Genomic DNA, 15,648 nt, shown 5'->3' with positions numbered 1-15,648 from the left:
ACAGGCTCTATGGAAGATGTCAAGAATCTGTATTAATATACGACAAGTGAGTATAATTGTCTGTCCATTTTTTTAAAACCTCATCTATGCTATCATTGAAATGTGAATGCTGTTGATAATTTGAGGGGTGTGCTCTGTGTTTTCCTTTTACCGAAGAGGCATATGATGTGCGTTTCATAAAAAAAAAAATTCTGGTCCATCCTGATACTTTTTCTTGAGGGTAGCAATTATTTGTATTGTTTTTGCTGTTATTTCTGGCTCCGCCGAGATCTATATGCAGGCAGTCGGGTGTTTGAAAAGCAGACAGGCGGGTTGATGCAGATCTGAACACTCTGTAGGTAGTGATTTGCTGTCCATCACCACAAAGCTTAGCATATGCGATGTGACAGCCACATCAGGTAAAGATTCTCCTAATCATTAACTACATAAAAAGCCTTTTTTTTTCCAAAAAAAGATGATGTGTACAAACTTTATAATGATACTCTCACAGATAAACTAGGCTACTTCAAACTCAGGCTTTTAATACAGTGAAAATACAAAGCTTGTAGCTTTGTAACCAAGCCCTCATGTTTAGAAATTTTAAATTACCTACAGCCTTAGTGGCGGTTTGTTTGTTTCAAAGAAAACAGTCTCTCGCTGAGCAGAAATAAAGCCACGGCACAAAATGTTATCAAACTTTCACCTGTTCTGCTCAATTACGGCTCTGTGAAACAGGAGCCCTTTAATGGTCTGTTATCAGACGAGTCTGCATGTGGGCAAAGTGGGCAGAGAGGAAGTTGTGGCGCCCATGGTTTATTTTCAAAATCCCCACCTCTGCATTTGTGTTTTACTGTAGATAACGGCCAGGCATCTTGCAACTAATGACAAGGCCAGACAAACACATAGAAGGAGGGGTCAGGCTTCTCTGTGACCAATCAGAAATTTGCTTTACGACTTAGGAATTGTGATGTCACTGAATATTAATGACAATAGTGAATGATGTAAAGGATTTGAGAAAACACTGATAAGCAAAGATGTGTGGAGCATAATAAAGCCACCTACTGTTGCAGATTTCTTACAGGAGAAAGAAAATCGCCTCTGTTTTAGAACCTATAACCTGGCTCACTGTCTTCTGCTTTTTGTAGCTGTTTAACCTAATAAGTGACCGATTTGGAAGAAAGACACAAAAGAAGATATTTTGATTATAGATGGTTAGCAAAATACCCTTTGACTTCCATAGTTTTTTCTATTATGAATACAGTGGGTACCATCAACTGTGTAATGACGATATCATTTATCAAAATATCTTCTTTTGTGCTGAAACGAATAAATTCATACAGGTATTAAACAACATTAGAGTGAGTAAATGATAACAAAATTTTTATTTATTGTTGAACTATTGCTTTAAAGGTGCAGTGTGTAAATTTTAGCTGCATCTAGTGTTGAGGTTGCGAATTGCAAGCAACGGCACAGTCCACTGCACACCCCTTGCTTTTGAAACACATAGAGAAGCCACGGTACCTGCCACCGGAAAAACATGTTATCGTCAGAGACAACTTAGTAAAAAAGTTTGTCCGTTAAGGGCTTCTGTAGAAACAAAATGGCAACTTCCATGTAAGAGGACCCTCGGTGCATGTGTGTAGATAAAAACGTCTCATTCTAAGGTAATAAAAACATAACGGTTCATTATAAAAAGGTCTTTACACCTCTGATAATATAGTTTTGTATATTATTTTGCATTTCTGTCAAGAGACCCTTTTAAAAATAACACACTGCACCTTTAACATTTTTGTATAATAAAACATTTTAGTAAATTAAATATACATTTTAGTAAGTGAAATATTTTTCAGTAACAGTAACATTTTACAATAGCTAACTTTACATTTTGCTAACATTAGCTAACATGAACTACACTCTAAGAAAAGATGTGTGTAATTTTTTACACATAGTTTTTTTTATCCTATTTAAGACATTATGTGTTATTTTAACAATTATGTGTCATTTCGTGTTGATATTGTGTCGAAATAAATAAAAGGGACAACACAAGCTGTGTTAAAACAATTCTTAAAAACTTCTACAGTATTTATCAATCTAGTCTTAATTTCAGCTTTCACTAATAGGTTTTTAAAACCAAAAGTTGTAACTGTTTACATTAGTTAATGCACATTAAACTAACATGAACAATTGTATTGGAATTAGCTCACATTACTAAAGATGCTAAAAAATTATTCACTGTCAGTTAATGTCAGCTAATGCATTTACTAATGTTAATAAATACAGCCTTAAAGTGTTACCAATGTAACATTATATATATATGAAGAGTTTCGTTGCAAAACGAGATAGCCACCGTTTTTTTAATTGTTCAGAAATCTCGTTTCTTGGTTGTGCATTCCAATTAATTTCAATGCAACTGCAGTTGGTTTGTTTTGATTTAAACCTTCATAACTTAAAAATACAGCTTAGTAGCACCATAAAACTAAATAATAACATGATAACATAATAATAAACATGTTTTGTCAAAAATGTAAAAAATGGATAATTAAAAAAAAATATATATATATAATAAAAATATTAAACATATTTCACTGTCCTCAGCGTAATGCATCATGACATTGCATGATTGCATGCATCTTTATGAAATACACACATATTTTTTTTATTTTTCTTTAGAATCTGGGTAAAACAAGTTATCTTAGGAGGCAGCATAATTGAGCTGTCACCCTTTTGGACCAATCTTCACATCGGGAGTGTAAAAATGCTGCCTCTGTAGGAGGCTTGGTAAGTTTTGAACAGAGCAATTGTTGCACAGTAAACACGGCCAAAAGGCATTTAGAGATTTTCAAAAAATAATAAAAGGTTCCAGTAAATGGGAGTTAAGAAAAAGAGATGGTATGACATCTACACAGAGCTCTCTGTGCCGTTGCTACAGTACCTCATTAAATCAAACAGTCCCAGAATTGTCCCATAAATGATTCCAGCGGTCCCGTCTTACTATATTAAAGCTTATAATTAAGGTAATTACTTTCAAAGAACTCATAATAGGATTCTTCTTTTTTTTTAGTCCCGGCTCGGCACGGTAAATACAATTAAATATGTGTCGCCCCTTAAACGACAAACTGACCCACATTTCTCAGCTGTTTGCAGCAGAACAGAGTGACTAAGGGGACGATAATGGGGGGAGAGAGAGAGAGAGAGAGAGAGAGAGAGAGAGAGAGAGGAAAGGCTATAATGGCCAAGACTAACTGCTTCATTATTTATCAAAAACATGGAAAATGAAGCACAAGGGTTTGATGATTAAAGTCTGAACTGAAACCTCTCCGAACAGTTTGCTTAATATTTAATCACCTATTAGCTGCTCCTCTTCTTCTTCTTAATTAATTTTATGTAACAATCATTTTCAATTCACATATTTAATTTCCCACCAATGTACCTTTTCATTTAACATGTTTTGAGTGTTAATCTGAAAGCCCTGGAAATACAGATGTGCTGATAAAGTTAGCAGATGGTGAAGTACCTACGTTTGTTAATAACATTGTAAAAAAATTACATAAGTCATTTTTCTCTTTCTTTCTTTCTTTCTTTCTTCCTAACCTTCTTCTTTCTTTATTTTAGTTTTTTTATCACCATAAAAAAACTATAAAGGAAAAGTCAAATAATTTTTTTAATAAATATATTTTTTTATTTTTTAAATATTTTTTTGTTATGTTTTTTTTTTTTAAGTAATTTTAAATATGTGTATATTTATCTTACAAAATTGCATCATTTACCCTTAAAAAAGGATAAATAAAGGCATTTTAAGGGTAATCGATGCAATTATCTTTGCAAATGATGGATGCACATTCTTTGGATTTGAAGGAGCGGACTACATATTAATTTATTATAAAGATTGGAAGAGCTACTTTTTGAAAAATATCTGAATATGCGTTGGTTTGAAAAATCAAATAAAAAATATTTTTATTTTTAATAGTTTTTTTGTTATTGGTGTATTGATAAAAGCAGATATTGATATAATAACAAGCCTTTCTTTAATCCACATGACAAAAGTCACACAAGTTTAGCAGCATATGGGTAGATGATGACTAAATTTTAAGACTGAAGCAAATGGTGCTCGACTGGACCAACACTTTCCACTTGCAATAATATTAAATACAAAAATATGTTTCTGTTTCCCTTTTAGATGTTACATTCAACTTATATCTAAGTGGCCTGATGCTTGCATACACAAACAAACAGATTCACTTCATTTCCAGATCATGTCCAAACACATCAACAGACCTCTCTTCAATTTCCTCTCTCTCACTCCTTCTCCAGTCATCAGGGACTCTGCCCATACTCTGATTTGCATGCAGGACATGGACGTGGCTGGAAAGTGCCGTCAGGCCACAAAGGCACCTTGGCAGATAATGAGTGGCGTATTCCAGGTACAGCCCCGAGTATCGCTCCTCATCAGGGGAATTTTCAATTAAGGGATGCAGATTAATAAAGCATAATTGTGAGCCTCAATCTACCCGTGGAGAGAGGGGGAGGAGGACGGCATGAACGAAGCCCTGCAGACTAAACCGCACCATCCTTTCTGCAGTCAATGAAAGCGTGTGGCAAACGTTTAGTGATAATGTACAGAACCGGCACCTGCGGTTACGTAAGATAATGGATGCGTGTAGGCAGCGAGTTCGGGAGCCAGCGTGAAATAATTCTGTGTTTATCTTTATGTGTTGTGAATGAATGACACACATAATAAGCATGCATGCACTGTTTGAACAGTGAACAGTAAACAATGCTAAAACATTGGTTATATTCTAATATATAATTCTGAGTGTATGGGCTGATAGGTGACCGCTTCTGAAGATTTAAACTAACCCAAACTATTACAAGGATTTATTTTTCACTAACCACATTCAATAGTGAATAAACTCATAACAGGGGAATCTGGATTCTGAATAATTTCCATCTTAAAATGATGGTGATATATTACTTTATTAATTAAACTTTACATCTAATATGTACTTATACCACGGGCCTGTTGAACGCTTTGTTCTGATTGGTTGAGAAATGTTTCACAAATGTTGATTTTTTTTCTGTAAAATGCACACCTAACCTGTAAAATGCCTTAAGGGGATGGTTCGGCCAAAGTGGGGGTTGCCCCATGGTTTACTCGCCCTGAGTCTACCCGAGTTACATATGTCCATCTTTTTTTCATACGAACACATATTTAGATATTTTTGTCCTAGATTTTCCGATAACGGCGCCATCTTAGACTCCTCCGCATTCAGGAGAGAGTATTATCGTAGTTTACGCACTTTTCATAGTGACATAGGACAAATGCAGAGCGTTGTTTTGCTTCCTGCTCCTTGCCTCCGCTTATGAAGGGTGCGTACACTGCACTGATGCTCTCTACTGAAAGCTAGTTATTTTCGTTTGTAAAGTTTTAAATATGTATATTTCTCTTACAAAATTGCATTGATTACCCTTAAAAGGGGAAAAATAAAGGCATTTTAAGGGTAATCGATGCAATTACTTTTGCGAATGGATGCATATTCTTTGGACTTGAAGGAGTGGACCCCATACTCATTTATTATAAAGATTGGAAGAGCTAAATTTTGAAAAATATCTGAATGTGTGTTGGTGTGGGAAAGGATGGACATGGTTAACTCGGGTGGTTTCAGGGTGAGTAAATCATGGGGTAATTTTCAATTTTGGCCAAACTATCCCTTTAAAATAAGCACCAGAGCAATGTTTTTTTGTAACCGTGGTATAAGCAAAATAATTGACTCCGGTTGTTTAAATTATTTGAAAATAACGCACACTGGCGGTATAACAGCACAACGCATATTGTCACCTTGGGTGTGCATTATTTTCGAATAATTCAACGACCCATCGTCAGTTATTCCTTATACAGGGCTTTTGTCATACTTAGTCTTTTAATGTAAATTTTTTATACACTAAAGGATTTTTTTTACAAAATTACATAAATTATTATCGCATAATATAATTTAATAATTTAATCACATAATATTGAAAGATTATTTCACTTTTTGTTTAAAATGATCATATTTAAACAATATATATTTTTTTCATGTTAGATTGGAAATCTGGATTTGGGACAAAGGTAAAACAATACAATTAATACATAAACTGCCAATAGGTAAAGAAACTATAAAGAAATCATTTGTGCATTTCCTTTTTTAATTTAAATCAAGTTGAATTTATTTTAAAAAGTAAAAAAAATAAGTTGAATTAGTAAAAGTTATTTCAATTTTATTCTTATAATTTATAGCAACTCCTTACTAGTCAAGAAAGTTCAAATTAATTGTAATTTCAAGTTGAGCGCTACAAGGAATTTTTACAGTGTATGTTGTGCGAAACAAACATTAGTGTCTAAAAAAATGTACTTACACTTATGCCAATTTAACTTAATCCTTTCATGTTGTGATTACTTAAAAAAAATCAATGTGAACTTAATTTAATCTAGTTCATTCAACAGAAAACTGTGTCTTGTCAGCTTTGCCTAAAAATGATTTGTTCAGCCAACATAACATTGTTGCATAAAAGTAACAGATTAATTAAACCAATACAGACTTGCATCTGGATGAGGATTTTGCAGTGTATTATGGGTAATTGTTGTTCTGGCACCCTCTTGCAGAAGTGTAGCACCATTAGATAGGTATGTGAGTAATAAGTGGCATGAGTAATAAGTCAATGAACTTGTTCTGAAATATTTTAGAACAAAACAAACAAACAAACAATGTAACATTGCATTTCAAATATGTTTGAAAAATGTAATTAAATAAAGGTCTATATGATGAGTTGTATTGTGCAGCTGCACTTTGATTGATTTATTTTGTGTTATGGACTTATTAAATTCTAATTAAGAGGGTAAGAGTTTATAAAATGGCATAATTCAAATTTTATGTCATCATTAATAAAAAAAAAAATTTAGAGTTAACTCAATTTTATTTGTTGACTCTACTAAGGTTTGTTACGTTTACTTAAACTTCTTTTGTAAAATGAACTAAATTATTGTTTGTTGAGATTACTTAATCAAATTGTGTGGACCCTGTTGACATAATATTTTTAATTAAACCCAACATTTCATTGTTTTGAGTGTGCAGGATCAAGTAGTTGATATTCTTATATTGTCTTTTTGACCGTGTGGATTAAAACTCGATTTTTCTTTCTATTAAAGCTCTTTTCACTCTGCAAGTCGTTCACACCTACTAACAAAAAAGCCAACTGACACTCCTTATCCGAGTTGATCTGTTATCATACACTGTACATCCAGAGCGAACAGCTAGGTAAACATCTAACACCTTTAGCAAAGCTACTTGTTCGCTTAGTCAGAAGTTTAACAAGAGGACAAGTTGTTTTCCTTGTTGGTTAGTTCAGAAAACATTCCATTCCCCTCCACTCCCTTGGCCTGTCACCGAACAATGTTTGCTCTAAAGCTGTGATTTATCTTAACACTGTAACACAAACTGCACAGGCTCTGTGTCGGAGTGAGCCTGTGAGTTTGCACACAGAAACACACCCACACATTTACTTGTAAACACATTCATACATGTACGTGCACATCCGCACACACAAAACGACCAGCACAAATGTCTGCAAACTGCTTACAATAAACTAAGCGTTTTTACATCTTATTTTACCAAGGATGAATAATCAAAGCTCGAACATGCATGGAGAGTTTGTGGTTGCCGTGTTATTTTAAGGGATTATTATCATGGATATGCAGATTTGCAAGTAGTACCTACGACAAATCCTACAAATACTTTGAGCAATTACAAAAATCCATTTGTAAAGACCTCATAAACAACCTTTCGCAAACGTTCGCATTGGCCTGTCTTTGATGTGCATGCCATTTAATACAACAAAAGCAGAAATCTGCATTTTGTGCAAAAATGACACCTCACTCACCTCAAAGTCTGCGCCATGTTTCCCTTACCGTGATTAATGAGTGCATGTGTGTGCGCTTTTGCCCCGCGTGTGAAAAAAAGGAGGGATGTGCAAGAGAAAGCATCAGGCATCTTTTTTTCCCCTGGGGACATGGGGCAGCAGAGCCCAGAGGAGACAGCGCTGCCAAATGACTGACAGGTGTTCAGGCTGCTCGGGTTAGGACTGGTTTAGTTGACTACAGCGCAGACGTAAGAGCGCACCTCTGGGAATGCAATGGCACACTAGTCTGAGTCTTCTTATCTGAAACAAGTTTTGCCATTTTCGTTATAAAGATTTGTTTGACTTGTGCATGGTCTGTAAAAGTGATTTATTATGTTCCTGCACTTGCTTAGTGCCCATTTACTCATTTACAGCACTAGCAAGTGGGAGTTCAGAGATCTGTGGTATTGCTGTATTTATAGACCTCATTTTAAACTATTGAAGTGTTTGTTCAATGAACCTTCTATGTTCTTTCTAAAGAAAACAGACACATATCAACAAATCATCAGATGACAGGACAAAAATAGCGGAATGTTCCGGGTTTAACTTGCCCCCTAGACTTCTATTGTATGTGCATTACTTGAATAGCATTTTTGTTTGTTTTTGCAAACCAAAGGATGAGGCAAAATAATTTTTCCGGCATGCTCTGGATTCCTTTGAAAGATCATTTTGTACTAAACCTGGAACACGGAAAATTCAATCTACCTCAAAACAGTTCTTTATATGAAAAGTTTGGTTCTAAAACGCGATAAACGCCATTTTTAGCTACCACCAAAATCAGTATTGTATCAAGTCAGTATTAAAAAGTAAATTCTTAATTTTACGCAAAATCCGATATACACCGTATATTGTGTCATCTTTTCTCCCTTTTTATCCCAAAATGCAAAAAAGCAAGTCCTCCTTCTCTGCAGAATGCAATAAATCCGCTCAACAAATCACAGGGCACCATTTCACGCATTGTAAACAACACACATGGAACACATGGAATCCTAGTTTTTCTCATCTACTTTGTACTTCGTGATCAACAAACAACCAAAAACAAAAGAATACTTTAATGGCATTGCTAAACCTGTGGTGTTAAGGGGTGGGTATCATTATTGGTTTTTTTTTTCTAGTTATTGTACATTTTTGGATGATTCACTTCATACGATTTAAATATGTACAAATGTCTGTGAGATCAGGTTGGTTTTATCAGGAAAGCGTCTGGAGACTGACTAGTGTGAGTTTATCATAACACTCGGATTCAGCCAAACAAACCACAGGAGCAAGTGCTTTTACATGTGTGTATCAAATCAGCTCATCTCTGATGAAGCCACACAAACATTTCTATTGCTCTCTTGAGTTTGCAGTAAACACTGATGTGATGACTGGCGGAAAATTCATCCACAGGCCTTTAATGTGTATGATTCATGTGCAATGAGTAGAGCGAGCATCTTCAGCATCGCTGTGGGAAAACACTCATGCATACACACACACACACACACATGGCATGTCCTGACAAAGACATGTAAATATAATAAACTGTTTCTCAATACATCATGGGCTTTATTCTCTCTCTCTCTCTCTCTCTCTCTCTCTCTCTCTCTCTCTCTCTGCACAGATGTTTTGATAAAACAGTTAATTATTAAGAGTAAAAGTAGATTTTTGCTCAGTTTTATCACAACCCATCAAGGGAAATGGATTTCGCCAAAAGAATGACATCACACCGCATGCATCCACACGCAGCCCAACAAACAGATACAAACACAGCATGTAACATTAAGTTAAAGTCATCAATCTGATCTGACTCGAATGTGTGATGAAGTCAAAGGAGATCTTTATCTCCACAGCTGCAACAATGCAAAGCTAAGCCATTATGCCAATGGCTAGGGATGTTGCTTTGGATAAATACATTTAATGACTAAATGCAAAATGATTATGGGGTGGTTTCCTGGACAGGGTTTAAATTAATCTGGGAGTAGACCTTAGTTATTTTAAGACAAACATACCTTACAAAAAACATTACAGGTGTGGATCTTGAGACAAAACAATGGCACTGATATATTTTAAGATACGCCAGTGCCAAGTTGATTTCAGTTAGGACCACTCAAACAAACATTTTAGTCTAGGCTAGACTTAAAGGGCACCTATTTCATTGCTTAAAAACAACGTTATTTTGTGTGTTTGGTATAATACAATGGTTCTGCGTGGTTTATGGTTAAAAATACACATTATTTTCCACATGACGTACATTTTTGTAACTCCAGATTTCTGTCTCTTCCTGAAACGCATGGATTTGAAAAGCTCTGGTGTCCGTGATTGGCCAGCTAATCTGTACGTTGTGATTGGCCTGAATACCTCTAACATCAGCTGGAAATGTGACGCTCCTTACCATGTTTGAAAAATCCAGTCGCAATGCTAACAGGAGTTAATTTACAGGTTGTGAGTCCAAGCAGGAGGAGTTATGATAATGTCAGTCTTGTCTACATCACCAATCCCAGAAGGAAAACTGTTGCCTACAATCCAATAAAAGAAATTTGTGTTGAAAAGGATAACTCACATCATCGTTTAATTTGGGGTTTGTACCTTTTGCATATTGTTTACATGTACTAATACACACTTACACACCAAAGGAAATGAAAAATCGTGTATCGGACCATAGTTACTCTTAAAGCCCTGTCCGGGAAACTGCCCCTACATTATAGGGACTAAATGCCACCTCCGTCAAAAATGAGATAATGATATTAACCAAATGCTCTCGGATCGTATGTTAATCCAATACCTTAGCTTCAAATCCACTTAATTCTGGCCTCAGGTCATTAAAAAAAACGTCTTTGTTGGTAGAATCAGCTAAACGCCACGTTAATTTTTCAGCAAAGCCCTCTAAGTGCACAGAAGATAAACTGGATGAACGACGGCGCGCATTGTGGATCACATTCAAACTTATGCCCCCTTCTGAAAAAAAAACACAATTTGTGTGGTTTCTTCATTTTCAAATTCTGACTTTCATCATTTGCTATCTTTCTAGTTGCATCTGTTTACTGTGTTATGTCCAAATATTTTTTCAGAGGTGGAGGTTTTTGCCAAAACATCTTGTTTGCACTTAGAGGGTTTTGCTGCGAAATACAGTCAACTGTGTTAAATACCAATTAAGACCAAAGTGATGTTTTTGAAAATAAAGCATTTTATTTACTGACTAATAACCTTTTCATTGCCAATAAAGTGACATGTCAGATGTACTTAAAGGGTTCTGCATCTGAACTCTTCAATTATAATTGAAAACAAGAATCATGCTGCTAATATTATTGGTGACTCTGTTGGTGTAGAATTACAGGCTTAATCTTTGAAGCCCATGATAATAATGTACAATGCAGGCTTTTCTATAAGACAATTAGTGGTTATATGCAGAGATAACAAATGGATAAAATAACATTTTAATCAATCCATTCTTCTTGGCAATTCTCAGTTGAGACAATATTGGAATAACATGTAAATAGATTTGGCATCGTAAACAAGCAGGGCGGAGAATCATAACAGGAGGGGGGCATATAATCAATCTATGTCTACACTGAGATCTCAATTATATATTCACAAGCATTCTCCATCATTGTTAGTCTTTAATTGATTTATAATATAGAAACAAATTACCTTTGCATGAATGTAAATTACACCTAAATGTAGCGTCGCAGTTTTGCATTTGATGATTAAATATTCCCAGAAGATTCGGGGATGTTTGCTGCAGCTGCCGATGAACTTGTGTAGCATTATTAAGTTAGCAATAACTGGCTAATTTCCTCGTGTAAACATTTGTTAAAAAGAATAAGCAAAAAATAGATGTGACACTTGAATCGCATCAATAAACACTCCTGGGAAAGATGATTCGTGTGAGGGAGACAGATGGAAAGCCTTTTATAATTCTTAATACTGATCTCTTGTCTCGCCGCGGCTCTCTTACACCCATCCTGCACACAGAGGCAAAACGCTAAATCTCAATTGACTCCAGGGAGGAGGTTTTATTTGTAACCACCTGCATTTTCATATCTCACGTGTCCTTAAATGCCTGCTTTTCGTCTCTTACACTTCTGATAGATGCTATTATATTTTAAAAAGCTTATTATTATAACTTCACTTATTGGGAACTCACAATTTCAGCAGCCAGGAACAATACACCCTCTTTCTTCCAGAGATCACGGACAAAAGATGAATAAATATCCCCCTCCCCCCAAAAAAAAGAAACGATAAAGAAAGGTAAATCCTCAGAACAAAATAAAGTCGTGAGGAGATAATGGCAAGAAAGATATACAGTATAGCCAGGTGTCTCTATTCTTTATGTGCAACAGCAATAGATAACAATAATAAGTTAGTTGGAAATGTCTTTGTTGGTGAAGCAATGCAGCTCCTCTACTTTGAGGCTTAACCAAAGAAATGAAACCGTACACCTTTCAAATACACAGCATGCCGGCATCTATTCTTTGTGGTCCAGTTTGTTTTATTTTTCAGCATAGAGGACCGTGCATCAAGGGATTTGCATGAAAGGCTTAAGTATTTAGAGAAAGATGGATTTCATTAGGAAATGAGGTGGAGTTTCCAGATAAATAAATACAAAATTGAATCTTAGACTCAATAACTGGGATAAAGTTATCCTGCTAAAGATATCCATCTAAACTTATCTACTTTTATATAGCTGCTGACCCCAATTCAGTATAATAACATTAGGAGACCTACATTACCTACAGTGTTTTCTGCAAGTTTTAATTTAATAGAAAAGCAATAACACTCATAAAAACTGTAATACTTGGTATTTTTGGAACAAATATTTATACTTTTGCATTAACAGACATTTACCACAACAATACATTAAAGGAACAGTATGCAAGAAATGTATATCAATTAATCATAAAATGACAAATACTTATATCACGGACAACAGTGGTCCGGACAGGATATTGTCATTTAAAAAGTGGAGTTGCAGCCCTCAACTGATGTTTATGTTGTCATGTTGTGTATTGGCCACCAGTTGTGAGATTGCAGTACCAGTTTTAGCCACAAGTTTTGTGATTGTAATACCAGTTTTGACCACAATCCTACATACTGCGCCTTTAAAGCATCAACTGAAATTAGATTTAAGTTTTTTTTAAACCTTAATATGTTCATTTTAGCATTGCTTTGAGAATAACAGATAACATAGTAACAGTCAATAGTTATGTTTCAATCAACCTTTTTATGCACATTTTAAAGTATTTCATAAAAATAACGCTGGATGGAAATGCCAAGATGAGCATAAATTCTGAAAATGCGCATAAAAAACGTTTGCGTTCAATTGAGTCAGATAAATTTCTTATGAGCATGAACTATAAGATGGAAACAGTTTAACTGTATAAATCCAGCCTAATCTCACGAGAATTCGTACATATTTTGGCTAATTCATACAAAGTTAATCGTGCAAAAATGTACAATTCACATGAAAAAAACAACAATGAAACCAAACCCATAACTCAGCCCTTAACCCCGCACATAACCCCAACATCACAGGGGTCAAGGCAAATCGTACAAAAACTTATAAATGTGGTCGTATGAATAAATACGAATTAGCCAACTCGTAAAATATGTACAAAATCTTGTAAGATAGCGTTGATAAATCCCAAGATGCGCATCAAAAAGTCACATGATGCTGTGTGTTGGATGGCATCACTGGACTAACCAGTTTACAGAACTTATTGCACCGCATCTAAATTGCAGTTTTGAAAGTTCTGAAATGAATAGGTAAAGTCTGTCATCTCAATAGTTCAGTAATTTTACTTTACAGGACTGTCTTACTTGACTTAAAACTCAAACGGCAGGAATCCACATCCAAAAGCAAATAACATGCGTATAGTGTTTTGCACTCAAGAGTTAATTATAGACGGTTTCAGCAATAAGAACATAAACAAACAAACACTTTTGTGAACCAACGTAAACTCCGCAAGAATCAATAACATCCGAGTCCTTCCTTTAAGAGTAGTTTATTTCTGATAACAAGCAAAATAAACAACAAGTACATTACCTTAGTTCATGTATCATAGCTAAAGTGTATCAAAAACGACACTAAGCTAATTTTACTGTGTAAAATGCACTATATATTATATACAATGTTAAAAACAAATCAGCTGCCAAACCTCCCTTCACAAAGTGGTGATCCATAATCGCTGTCTCCCCTCATCTTTAGGAATCCAAAACATTTGTTATTTTCAACAAGGTATTTGTTCCAGAGTTCAGTTTAGCCACTAGTCAGACCATTAAACAAACAGAGACCAGAAGTTAAGTTCTGCCCAGACTAGTAACCGCAACAACGCACGTGCGTCCAATGAAACCGTACATGAAAATGGTTAAATAAAGTGACTTTATGCTTTTGTGCTATTGCAAACTGGGTTTGGTGTTAGATTTGGGGTTTGGGTTAGGATGTCACTGTTTAACTATTGGTTTATACTATTTTTTTTCCGGATTTTTAAACAATTGTCACCTGATGTTAGGGTTAGAGTTGGGTTTGGGTTAGGATGTCATTTTATATAACAGAAAGTCATTCTAACCCCAAACCCAAGCAACAATGGTAAGAAAATAGAAAAAAAACGATTGAGTAACCAATACGTGAAACTGACACGGAAAAGAGAGTCCGTGGTACGGACACGGAAAAATGCAGAGATCCGTGACAATGACACGGATAAATAAGCAAAATATTCTGTGACTATAACACGGAAATTCCTGAGATCAGGCTGGATATTTAGGTATGTTGGTGTTTTTCAGGAAGTGAAGATTTTGCTCTCTTCAGCTCACTGGATGGAAACGCTGCTTTATTCACAAATGTTTAATGCAATGTTCTAATTATGAACATTTAGGGGATCGCACACCAGCCGCGCAGCTCAGCGCCGTTCTAAAAAAATCGAACACATTGTTTTCTATGAGTATACGCACACCGCCGCCGCCAGGTGGCGCCTGTCCGCGCCACCCAGCTGTGACTCAGGAAGTTGCTCAAATCCCTGTCGCGCCACACAGCGCTACTCACATAGTTTAACATTAAATAACATCATATTTGTTCCACATCATTAATGAGTAACATTGGCTGCTAACGTATATTTTACATTTTGAAGTAGACGCTATCTGACGAAGCTCGCTCTATTTAATGTGCACTTCCGGTTTACAATACCTCCGAGACGCGACTCGACACGGCACGACGCTGAGCTGCGCGGCCGGTGTGCGATCCCCTTTAGTTTAATACGCAACATACACATGATCAAAAAGACTTGAATCAGCTCTGTGACTGATTCAGATCAATAAATCACATTGATACAAACTGAGCTGCAAATCATTTTGACCAATTCATTTTTACAAAACTACAAAAAATTGTCTCTTTAAACCTCTTTAATTGAGTTTTCCTGTCACATTTGATCCAGACTGGCAGCTCCCAGCGCAGCTACAAAATAAAGCTTTGTTGCCCTGGCAATATAGATTCAACAGCTTTATGACTGTAAGGCATTATCAGGGTAGTGAAAAATAAAGTGAACATTAATCAACAGAATTAACAAGGCCATCAAATGAGTGCATAAATGAACTGACAACATTGCTCTTGTAACAATAGCAGCAGTCATTACTAGCACGTGCCATAGAGAATCCCTGGATATAAATTCCACCATAAAGCCTCAGTCCCGTACCAAAAATAAATACGCACACCACATCTGACAGTGCACAGAGCGGAGTTTATTTGCTCCGGCAAAAAGGCATTAC

At 35.6% G+C, this 15,648-nt stretch overlaps 1 long non-coding RNA gene across 1 annotated transcript in view; it reads left to right on the top strand.

Annotated features, from left to right (window-relative positions):
• The window catches only part of LOC129427156 (uncharacterized), a 25,374-nt gene extending 19,796 nt beyond the window's left edge, over positions 1-5,578 (top strand). The window contains exons 3-4 of the long non-coding RNA XR_012373199.1: positions 1-46; positions 4,157-5,578. The exon at positions 1-46 is cut by the window's left edge and continues 129 nt beyond it. This is a non-coding gene — a long non-coding RNA (uncharacterized lncRNA). The remainder of the gene's footprint in view (positions 47-4,156) is intronic.
• The last annotated feature ends 10,070 nt before the right edge of the window (positions 5,579-15,648 follow it).

Source organism: Misgurnus anguillicaudatus, chromosome 14 (genome assembly GCF_027580225.2).
Source record: "Misgurnus anguillicaudatus chromosome 14, ASM2758022v2, whole genome shotgun sequence".
Taxonomy (NCBI): domain Eukaryota; kingdom Metazoa; phylum Chordata; class Actinopteri; order Cypriniformes; family Cobitidae; genus Misgurnus; species Misgurnus anguillicaudatus.
Note: the sequence above shows the minus strand (reverse complement) of the source record. Positions and strands in the feature narration are given on the sequence as shown.